Source organism: Lactuca virosa, chromosome 8, assembly GCF_052849685.1.
Source record: "Lactuca virosa cultivar CGN04683 chromosome 8, Lactuca_virosa_CGN04683_v6, whole genome shotgun sequence".
In the NCBI taxonomy this organism is placed as follows: domain Eukaryota; kingdom Viridiplantae; phylum Streptophyta; class Magnoliopsida; order Asterales; family Asteraceae; genus Lactuca; species Lactuca virosa.
The window spans coordinates 44,461,012-44,473,709 of NC_136433.1; the positions used below are offsets into that span (position 1 = coordinate 44,461,012).

Below are 12,698 nucleotides of genomic sequence, written 5' to 3' on the forward strand. Positions count from 1 at the left end.
GTCTCTTTTGATCACCAAATTAATTTCTGATCAATACTAATTAAATAATATGATTTCCAAATAATATATTAATCTTATAATATATTAATAAAACCATTTTGAGTACCAATTTATTATTTATATAATAAATCCTACTTTCTCTCCTCTTGTCATCCTATCAAGTTGCATGAGTGAAGGCAACCCAAAAGGACCATGATCATAATCAAATCCAGTACATACCATAAATAGTTATGGCTTAGACACCTAATTCAACAAAGTCCACCCTCGAATATTTCTAAATTAAAGAAGAACATCGTAAATTTTTAACAAAATGATAGGGAGTCGTTTTACGAAGCGTGGGAGCGCTACAAGGGAATGTTACGAAATTGCCCTCAACATGACATAAATATGCAACAAAAAATCATAACTTTTTATGATGGAAAAATATATGATCACAAGGCAACTTCTCGATTCGCAAGGTTGTAATGTCAAAGAAATCAGAGTAAAATTTTTAATTTTTCAAAAACAATCCAATGACCATAATTGTTACAAAACAATGTTTCCAAGACTAACAGTCACAATCACAGTATCCCAAAATCCAAAATCATAAAACAAGAGGATGTGCACGATCACGCCCTCGCTTTTCCACGAACATCTGAAGTACCTGAAACAATAAACTGAAACTGTAAGCCAACGCTTAGTAAGTTCTCCCAAAGTATCACACACAACATATATAACATATACAATTATGCATGCTAGGTCTAATTAGTCATCAGACTGGAATACCTTCAGGTCCACAACCATTGGGTCGGATTACCCCCTGCTCAATAAGTCATCAAACTGGAATGCCGCTATACAACGGGTCCAATCAGGCATCGGACTGGTATATGCACGCTCTCGGTTTAAAGTCTACTACGAATTTCTTTTAGATCGCTAAGGCTAAAAAGTATTTTGTCAAAAATTTACTTTTTATGATATGCGGAGTCGTGCCGGTTTAATCGCGAAACTTCGATGAGTCATAACTTCTTCGTTATAAGTCGGATATCAACGTTACTTATATGTACGGAATCCTTGTGACATACAATATAACTTATGTTAAGATTATTTATCCTAAATAATCTTCTATCAAAAAGTCATTTTTAACGCTTATTATCTCTAAATTAACTAGCAGGAATCTGCGGGCGTTACAATAATTCTTCGTGTAAAATAATCAACCCCACAATGGTTAGAATCAAACGAGAGCTACACAATAACGCCAAATCCATCACTCTGAGATTATTTAACCCTTGCAGCACGTGAGTTACGTATTCACTTAATGGTTAACTCACATCAATAAGGGTCCCACATAGCACAAAGCAAGTAACATTCATGCTGTAACACTCCAAACCATAGAACAAAGAAAGGACATCCCAAGCTCAATTGCTACTACCATGCTAGGAACTTCTACTCTCACTGTCGGTTGCCTTATACAAGCAAATTATACCCAATACATGATCAAATAGACTGTTAAATAAAAGACTCTACCCTCATTGCCTACTTCCAAAGTATGATTGACTGTGCATGTTTGAATAATCTTATTATTCGGGAAGTCAAAACATGCGAAATGAAACACAAGAATAATCAAATCCAATATGGTCTCACGCTTTTTAATATAAATAAAACACTTATTATTTAATCACCATATTGATTACACATTATTCATTGTATAATGTTTTGGCTAATCAAATTAATACTTTAATTAAAACAATAATTATCCCATGCTCCAAGCATGCACAGTATGCTTACCTACGGTCCTTTCTTTGTGAAATAGATCAATTGAATACATTTCCAAAGATGCTCATTTTACAATTCCTAATCCTTATCACAAGTGTAAGAATAACAAATTCTTGCCACTATTAGAATGTGCTAGATTCTAAACTATCATGCAATGATCATTTTGTAATGTCTACGCACCAAAGTCACAGAGACTGTGCCGATTACAAACATTCCATTGGAGATTGTTACAAGACAATTCCATGAAAGCGAAGTCTCACATTCAAAGTACATCCCTTTGAACATCCTTCTTGCATAAAAGTTTTTAACCTACACATAGATTCTTAATATCCAACTCCCATTATGGAAATCTTTCCATATTTGCCATATGACAATTTATTCTTAACATAATCCTATCTATTCATAATAATGTCAATATGGTCCATTCATTACTATACTTCCAACTGCCCACAAGCGACAAATCCTTAGCGAACCTTGGATTGTCCTTAACAGTTGTTTAATAACTTTAGTCATATCTGGTTCTAGTCCTTTTTCCTTCTTAATGCCCTAGGCATTTGGAAAAGACAGAATGGTCGAATATTACAACATATGTAATTGATCCTATACCTGAAGCGTATGGAATACAATTTATAATTTCTTACATAGAAACATGATACTTTACCAGTCTCTTGCTATAACATATCCATATATAGAATTCCCATGTTGAAACATTCCAATATGGTAATCATATATGTCCATGACTAAGTCAAATTAATATTTCAATCTAAACTTTTAGATTCGAAATAAAGTATAAGTATCCTCTCCCTTACTATAGCGAAACAACTTTTCAAACTCTGCAACTTTGCAAATTAAAACTTTGTTTCCTATAAATAGCATTGCTGACTTGCAATGCTTAATGTAAGAATTGTGCTCCCACTAGCATAATAATTACATTCTTACTGGCATAACACTTATGCTCCCACTAGCTTTGATATGTACTTAGAAATCAGCTGGACTTCTAGAAATCAATACTTATTGACTTTCTTACCAAACTTCAGATTTCTAACACGAGATGCTTCAATAAGCTTTTGTCTAAGCTCATACATCCTTTAGAAAGCTCATATGTGTGTCTAAACTATTTCAGAACTTATATCAATAAGTCCCAAATGTTTAAACCTTTTGCCATTTCTCACAATTCGATCTATGAAGAGGGATGCCGTAATCGTACTCGAATTTGAGAACGCAATTTACACAACTGCGATCTCCTTAAAATCCACTTAGTGGAAGCGTTTCCTCACAATCATTTTCATGAATTGGAGAGAAACTTTGCACTTAGATTTCATGGTGTATGTGTCCCCACTCATGTGAATCTGTCATTATCATAATCACAAGACAAGGTTTGTGACAAATCCAAACTCATATGGACTGAACTTGTTCATTCTTAATTTCTTGCCACTTAGTAGTACAGGGCCTACCATTTCTTCCAGGTTGTTAAGCAGCTCACCTATACTAGTCAATGCACTCTCATTGATCAAGGTGCTTTGCCTTTATGCATTCAAATGAGAACACATATGACTCACATGCATAGTTAACTTAACTGGAATGGCATAGAAACAAGAATATGTCAACACGATAGGTTATAAACCTCAAGTCGTGTGATAGTGATAACAACAGGTTTACTCTTGATTAGTTCTTGAAGCTATTCAAGATCATTATGACTCCCACTAACCTCTTGACATATAAGATTCTCTTGTCAAGAAACATTCATTGATAAACAAATATTCAAGAGTTAGTGTGGGTTCTTATCAAGACAAACACTTCACACAATTGGTCTTAGTTGGTCTTTATCTTATCCAAGACATCACAACTTACCAATTACAAATGTGCAATAGTAAGAAACCTTTCTACTCCACATTTGATGAATGTTATAAACCTTCTTAAGATTATGTCACTTAAAACACAATGTTGGAGTATAACTCTAAGACTTGTTTTGGAACGAAGTATGACTCACCTTAATTGATTTAACCATTTCAACAATTCTCGATTCCTCTTCTTAGCCATGCAGATGCACTAAGGTGTCCTTAGAGGATCAATTGTGATATGGTTTCATAATCACTAAGATGATCATAAAACACGATACTCAAGTATTCTCCTTTCCTTTCAGATTGGAGAAACTTTTATCTTTCTGCCTAATTGATTCTTCTTATTCGTTCTGCTATATATTGAAACTTTTCCAATGATTCAGAATTACACTTAATCTTGTAAGCATAACCTTGTTTACTAAACTTTTAGTAAATCATGTGGAATAGTCTTATCGTTCTTTGTGGTGGACCTGACCAGTGCACAACAATGTGTACTAGATCCCCTAGTCCTTCATTTGAATCACATCCACATGTGAACAAGGAATTAGTCTTAATTTCCCAAAGATGAAGGTTTTCATTAATCACACAATACTAGTTGCATGATTCCAAGTTTCTGTCCAATTGAAACTTGGGCAATGAGAATCTTCCCTTATTTGGTAAATTTCTGACACTACCACAAATAACATAACTAAGAATCACATCCATTTTTAATATTGCTAATAATATATAAACACCAAATTTTCACAAATGCCATTGCAAGGAAATATAAAATAAGACAAATCAAAATTTTTCTTTATTTATAAAAGTGCGGAAACACTTGTCCTTACAACGCAATTAAAAATGAAAACTATGTTATTAAATATTCCTAAGCAATCTATCATAACTCTTAAGCAGCAGCTCAAAAATCCGATCATCGAACCATGCGATCGAAATCCATTTCTTCGCGATCAGACTCATCTCACTCTTTCTTTAAGCTTTCTTTCTTTTCTTCGATCCTACAAAACATCAAAATGTAATCTTATCACATCATGTATTAAGAATCTACAAATATGAACTTAATAGAGTTAGATAGTGGACTTACCTGAAGCAGAGTCATACATCTTGACTTTACCATCCTTGCGATCCTTCAGGTAGATACGATAGCTTCGCATCCAATGCTCCTTCTCTTGGCAATAGAAACAAACAGTCTCTTTTGGAATGGTACACGGGACAATTTCAGACTTAGCCTTTCTCTTTACCATTTGGTCAAATAGTTTGACCTTGGCCGATCCCTTTCCCTTGGGAATAGAATACTTTTTCGGACATCCAATGTTACCATTGTCAATGTCCATGGAAGTTTGGTAGATTGATCTTCCAGACAAATTTGCTTGACCAGTACGCCAAATCATTGCTGATTCAACAACAATTAGCAAATAGGTAAGATCAATGAGGGTCACGTCGTGGTCCATCATATAGTAATCTTTAATGAGCTCACTATATGAGTCAGGAAATGATTGAAGAACCAAGTCAACAGCCAGCTTCCTCGGGAAAACGACACCCAACATCCCAAGTTTGTCAATGTGTAGCTTCATTTCCAAGACGTGAGCACACACAGCCTTTCCATCTTGGTGTTTGCTTGCCAATAGGGCTTGAGTGACCTTGAACTTTTCTAGTCTTCGAACATGTGGGTCAGGGAGAATTATTGGAGGAGATGGAGGAAGTGAAGTATGATTTCCATTTCCATGATCAAAATGTGGAACACCACCTTCATGAGGAAAGCTTTTTCCAAAAGATTCGGGAAGACCATAGTTGTTAGAATAAGACATCTACAAAAAGGGAGAAAATTCAAGTTAGTTGATTCAAGTCCTTAATATAACACCCAAATGAAATATTAAGGCTAGGACCCAACACAATATTCTACAATTCAGAAGAGGGATGCCGTAATCCAATTGAAAAATATTTCAAGGTAGGGAAATGACGATTTACCAATTTCCACCATGAAAAAATGAAAATGAACATTAGGTATTAAATGAATTGAAATTCCTAGATCTTTTGAGATTCATTGAACTTTTCAACGGCATGTTTAATCCCGATTATGCCCTTCAAGTTTGTGACTGGGATACCGAGGATCACAAACAAGGTGTGAGTAACCATGCAAATTAGCTTGGTACTCTCGAAGACGTTTATCACCTAATCAATGTGCCGGTTAACCACATACGCTCCGTTGATCTATGATAATATACGAGCTACCCATTTCCATCCTTCATTAGTCCCATATTAGTGTGTCGGTTAACCACACATCCTCCACTAACGACCAACAAGGTGCAATGTGCAATTTCATGGATTAGCACAAAATTCACATTTTTCCTAAAGTAACTAAGATTGAGAATTTATAAAAACGTTTAGTTACTTCGTATTTTCATTATACTTTTAATGGGAGTTTGTGTCCTATCCTACCCGTTCGGCTAACGACCCTCCACTAGTCAAAGGTGCGGTGGGTAAGAATGGATACCCAATGGCAGTCATTTTACAGGCCGCTTCCTTAAGCCACCCCTTATAGACCATCTTCGTGAATGAGGCCTACTAACAGTAAGACTGACTTTTACTTATACATATATAATATATTAGACTTTTAATTTTATATAGTATAAGGGTGTATTTTATACATTTAAAATACTAGGTGGTTTAAACTATAAATTAGAATTTTTATTTAATGAAATTTAAATCGTATTATTATGGATTTATTAATTCTCACTTTTAATTAAACACTTAATTAATATAATAAAATCCATAAGGGTATAATTTGAACTTTTCAAAGCACTAGGGTTTTAGAATTTAATATTTCAAAATTAAAACATTTTAATCAAATTTTAAATTCCAAAACTTGAGGACAAATTTTGAAGCTTTTCAAAATATTATGGTTTAACTATTTAAATTTACAAACCTAAAACTTTTAATTTTAAATTTAAACTATAAAACCAAAAGGGTGTAATTTAAAACTTTTTCAAAATTACTAGGTTAAATATTTGAATCAAAATAATCCTATATTATCCATATTTAACCAAATCCATCAATTTTGATAAGGATATCACATACCAATCATAAAAGTCGAATTTAGGCAATAAAAACGAGTTATGGTATTTATCCAAATCAAAATTTGGTCAAAAAATCGAAAAATCCGGCAGCAGATCACACAACTTGTCAAGTCCACTATGGAACTCGTCGAGTTCATGCAACTTGTCGAGTTCATACATGATTGACTTGTCGAGTCAGTCTGTCAGACAACAAAATTTTCGACTTTTTGATCCTTTGGCAGTTCACTTTTGCATCTATTCAATTGAAAAACGACCTAGACTCTGATACCACTGATGAGTTTTGAGCATAACAACATGCCTATGGTGTACATGCAACCCTAATTGCTTTGGATATAGGTTTTTATCTTTTGAACATACAACTATGAATACCAAAGCAATAATCCTATGAACTAGCATACACAATTCGAAATTGACATATAAACTAGGGTTAAATGCTTACTTGCTTGGTATGTTGCAATAAAAAGATTAATCCTTATTGATCTTGACTTCTGAAAGCCTAGCGCCCCAAGTGTTGCACCTCTAATGGAGTCACAAACACCCAATGCAACAAGATGACTTAGGAGAGAGGTGGAATTCGGCTAGGGCAACTCCAAGAAGCATAGGGCCGAAATTCACATGTAGAGGGGGCTTTATATAGTTGTGTGGGTTGCTAGGGTTTCAGGTGGAAACCCTAATTCTCTGCTTAGGCCTTAAGCAATCCATGGAACCCTTCTAGAAGGCCCCTTGGACGAAAACTATATGGGCTTCCCATAGATTTCATCCATCCCTTCTATTAGGAGTCCATAGCCCAACACTCAACTATTGATAATTTACATAATCAGTCCCCGTTAATTTAATCAGTCTGTAACACCCAAAAATTCAAACCAATTTAAACTTTTAAAAACATTTCAAACCATTAAAAATCATTACAACTTTGTTTTCAAAATGTATAATATCAGAGTTTTCCCAGAAACATAGACAAAACATGAGGAGCTGTACGATCACGCCTTCGCCTTGCCGCGATCCCCTGATGTACCTGAAACAATAAACTAAAACTGTAAGCCCGAGAGCTTAGTGAGTTCCCCCAAAATACCGATACACATACAGTCCACATAAACATATCATAACAAACTGAACAACATGTAATGGGTCCCCAGCTTTACAGACTGGATTACCCCTGACCCCACAGTACGAGTCTCCCCTTTAGCCCGTAACTGGAATGCTCCCGAGCCCACAGTACAAGTCTCCCTTTAGCCCGTAACTGGAATGCTCCCGAGCCCACAGTACGAGTCTCCCTTTAGCCCGTAACTGGAATGCTCCTAAGGTCTGTTGGCTACCGCACGGAGCAGTACAACCTCAACCCATCCCACATAACATATAACATACCACATAACCACTGAGCATGCAATAATCATATAACATCACAGGTAGTCCTACAGGTCTACCTAACTGGCATAACCACTAGTATGCAACACTAACTCATACCCAACATCTAACACTGCTAGGATAACATATCCATTGGGCCAGCCTTAGTGCCTTAGACCCCTTAGTATAGTGAGGATAACTCACCTCGCAACTATCGTCTGAAACTAGAAAGCTCAACTCCCGGATCACCAAAACGAACTCCACCACGTATAGTTACCATAATACCCTTTTTCATAAATCTCCAAATTACCAGAATACCCTCAGAAGTCAACTGGTCAACTCTTGGTCAAATTCAAAGTCCACAGTCAAAGTCAACAGTCCATGTTGACTCGAATCGTCGAGTGCAGTTCACCGACTCGTCGAGTCCTTCCTGAACTCGAGAAGTCGTGAAATCCTTGATTGGCTCGTCGAGTTCCCCTTTAACTCGCCGAGTTCATACGTGTCCAAGAATTGGGAGAAACCCTAGCCGACTCGCCGAGTCTTCGAACGACTCGCCGAGTTCAAGGCAATCTTCAACGGACTCGCCGAGTTTGTTCATCGACTCGACGAGTTCATGACCATCTTCATATGACTCGTCGAGTTGACTATGCAACTCGCCGAGTCCTTGCAGACCTTCATCCATGCAGACACATTTTAAGCCATGCCAAGGTTCCAGATTACAGATCCAAGCTTCTAAGGCATGTTTATCACGTAAAGTTGCAAACTTTACACACATGCAAGGTCCTAAAGGCTCTAAATGACCAATCTAAGCTTCTAATGGAGCTTTACACCTTAGGAGAGTCTCATCCTTGCAAGAGCTGGAAGCTTTATGGACTTAGGACTCAAAAGAGGTTCAGATCTGAAGTTTCAACTTCAGATCTAGCTCTCATACCAAAATCCCTTCATGAATAACTAAGGAAAGCCCTAGTTTTCACATATGAATGATTCTAGAAGAAAAAAAGGTTATGGTAACAGCTAGTTACCTCCAAAACGTGGCCAAACTGAAGTAGACTCTGGATCCACACAGAAATCTTGATGCTAGCCTCTTGATCTACAAATTTCCTTCACAAAAGTCACTTCCCAAAGCTCCAAAACACTCTCCAAGCTCTCACTCACGGAAATTAGGGTTTCTGGGTCTCAAGAGGGTGATAGAGGACAGTGGGAGGCGCTAATGGTCCAATATATAGGGTGCAAAACCCATGAAAATTAGGGTTTCCACTGCCAGCTCCTACTCGTCGAGTCCCTCATGCCGACTCGACGAGTCACTCATTAATTGACGTGTCCTGGCCCGCTGCTACTCGACGAGTCATAGCGCCAACTCATCGAGTAGACCTTAGACATGAAGTCTAAATGGAAAAATTAATAATACCTTGTTGGGTTTTGAGCATTCTAACACTCCTATGGTGTACATGCAACCCTAAATACCTTGGATCTATGTTTTCTCTAATATACATGCAAATGCTAATATTCCAAGGTATTACCCTATCTAGCATACAATCATAGATACTTGGGTAATAATATAGATATAATACATACCTTTTGTAGTGTAGCTTGACTCCATGGGGCTTGAGTGCCTAGTGCCTCAAATGTGACACCTCAAATGGATCACACAACATCAAGTGCTCTTGGAATAACTTAGAGAGAAATCCACACTTCAAGAAATCGGCTAGCCCTTCTTTTTCACACATAGTCCCCGATTTTGGTGAATAATATGATGCTTATATAGTATGTTACAATTAGGGTTACACCATGTAAACCCTAATTGTCATGACCTTTCATTTCCATGACCCATGGGTTAAGTAACCTCCATGGAGCATCCATGGAGTATCCTATGGGTTTAACCCAACTTGATTATCCATGGAGCTTTGGCCCACTATATAAGTTATGGATGATTTACACAATCAACCCATATATTTAATTAGTCTTCTTTTGATCACATAATTAATTCTAAATTAATTCTTGATCAATACTAATTAAATATTATTATTCTTATTATTAATATATTAGAACTTATAATATATTAATAACCATAAGTGTCTTATTTCTCTCATTTAGTCTATCCAAGTGCATGATGCCATGCAACCCAAATGGACCATGCCTGGTCGGGTCAAGTACATACCAAATATAGTTATGACTTAGACACTAATCCAACAGTCTCCCACTTGGATAAGTCTAAAACTATTATTGTGTATGACTTCAAGAACCAACTGGCAATCGTAGCTCTCAAAAGCCTTCGTCGAACTCTGACCTTGCCGATAATCTCTGACCTTTATCAATGACTTGTCCATTAGATAAGTGATCATATATTCCTCCATTCTAGATATCATATGGACTGAGACATGGATTATAATCATTCTCTCTGTCCATTTGTTGTTTCCCGATTTCCGATTTATGATGACTGACTGATTGAACAAATCAAATCAGTCCTGGCTTGGCCAAGCACTCACATGTCTCATCACTAAATCATCGAGGGGCCCACAGATATCGCTTTTATCCCGAAGGTAAAAGGAATGGATAAACTTCGACTCATATGGCTTGTTTTGCTACTTGTTGAATCATACACAAAGGCACGTTTTATAACATCAAGTTACCAATGCGTTTTCGTGCAATCAATGTACTATCAACTCATAGTAACAACTCATATCTCTAGGTTTGAAGAATATAAGATATTATCGTCTCATGAACACTCGTGATAAAATCCATGAAGTGATTCAAATGAGCACGGGTTGAATCCAATACTCAGAACTTATGAGCACTCATGAGTGTTGTAGCACCACTTTATCCACCAACTTGGACCTCTACAAGCCAACTCATGACAGTCTTGATTCATATCTACTTCCAACATATGACCGACTGTGGATGGTTTGAATAACTTAATCATTCAGGAAGAGCGAATTAGTTATTCTGGAAGTCAAAACATGCAAAGTGAAACACAAGAATAAATGAATCAAATATGGTATCAAACCCTATGAATATAAATAGACCACTTTTATTTATCACCATACTGATTACTCATTATTTCATTGTTTCGGTTTTATCAACTTTATATCTGAATTAAAAACACTAGTTGTCCCATGCTCCAAGCATGTACACTATGTTTTTCTAAACAATAGCTTTGGCATACACCAAGTATGCACTCTATGTTTGTCTATGATCCTTACTTTGTGAAATAAACCAATTGAACATAATTTCAATGATTCTAATTTCACACTCCCAAATCCTTATCGAAAAATGTGAGAATTTCAAATTCCTATCATTTATCGAAATCTGTTTAGATTTTAAACTTATATGCACTGACCCTCCTGTAATGAATATGTACAAAGTCACAAAGACTTGTCAACAGTCATTATAAGGTATTCCACTGGAGATCAACTCCATGGAAACTAAGTCTCATATTCAAAGTACATTGCTTTGGACATGCTTCTTGCATTAAGTTTTCTAATCTTACACAGATAACTTCCACCTATGGAGACAACTCCATATTCTCATTTTGACTATCACTTCTGAATAAGAGATGCCTCTTTTCAGAATATGTCAATATGGTCCTTCCAAAATTAGCACTATACTTCCAACTGTCCCTGAGCAACCAATCTTTGGTAAACCTCAGATTGTCCTCGACAATTGCTTAATCATTTTAGTCATATCCAATTCTAGACCTTTTCCCTTCTTAATGCCTCTGGGCATTTGGAAAAATTTAGAAATGACAAATATTATAGCACATGCAATCGATCCTGTACCCAAAGCAAATGGTATACGATTCATGATGTCTCACATAAAGACATGATTCTAGACCAGTCTTTTGCTACAATATTTTTATTTGTCATGTTTACAAAATTTGACTATGAAGAGGGATGTCGTAATCATAATCGAATTTTGAGAACGCAATATATAGAATTTCCTTAAGTTGAACCAATACAACATGAAATTCATATATATATATATATATATATATATATATATATATATTCTTGACTAAAGATGATTAAGGTCTCAATCTAAGCCTTTAGAACTGAAATGAAGTATATCCTCTCCCTTAATTATAGCAAAACAACTTTTTCAATCCCTGCAGCCTCACGAATTGAAACTTTTGTTTTCTATAATTAACATTGCTAACTTGCAACACTAACAATAATTATCATGCTCCCACTAACATGATGATTATTAGCATCACACTTATGCTCCCACTAGCTTTGACATGTACTCACAAATCAGCTGGACTTCTAGAAATCAATACTTTATTGACTTTCTTACCAAAGTTCAGATTTCTGATACGAGATGCTTTGATAAAACTTTATCAAAATCATACACCTTTCCTTAGATAGCATGCATGTGTGTCTAAACAATTTCAGAACTATGAAAAGGGATGTCGTAATCATAGTCTCAATTGTTTAGACCTTTTGCCATCTGCTTCAAATCTACTTGGTGGAAGTGTTTCCTCACCATCATTTTCATGAATCGGAGAGAAACCTTATGACCCTTAGATTTTATGGTGTATGTGTTCTTATCCATGTGAATCGTCAAAACCATAGTCACAAGACACGGTTAATGACAAATCCAAACTCATATGGACTGAACTTATGCAATCTTAACTTCTTGCCACCTAGCAGCTCAAGGGCCTGCCATTGCTTCCAAGTTGTTATGCAACCAA

General features: G+C 36.1%; 1 non-coding gene across 1 annotated transcript; it reads right to left on the reverse strand.

Annotated features, from left to right (window-relative positions):
* Positions 1–276: 276 nt before the first annotated feature.
* LOC145135303 (small nucleolar RNA R71) lies at positions 277–383 on the reverse strand. The gene has a single exon (XR_013719765.1). It is a non-coding gene; the product is annotated as a small nucleolar RNA R71 (small nucleolar RNA).
* Positions 384–12,698: the final 12,315 nt, after the last annotated feature.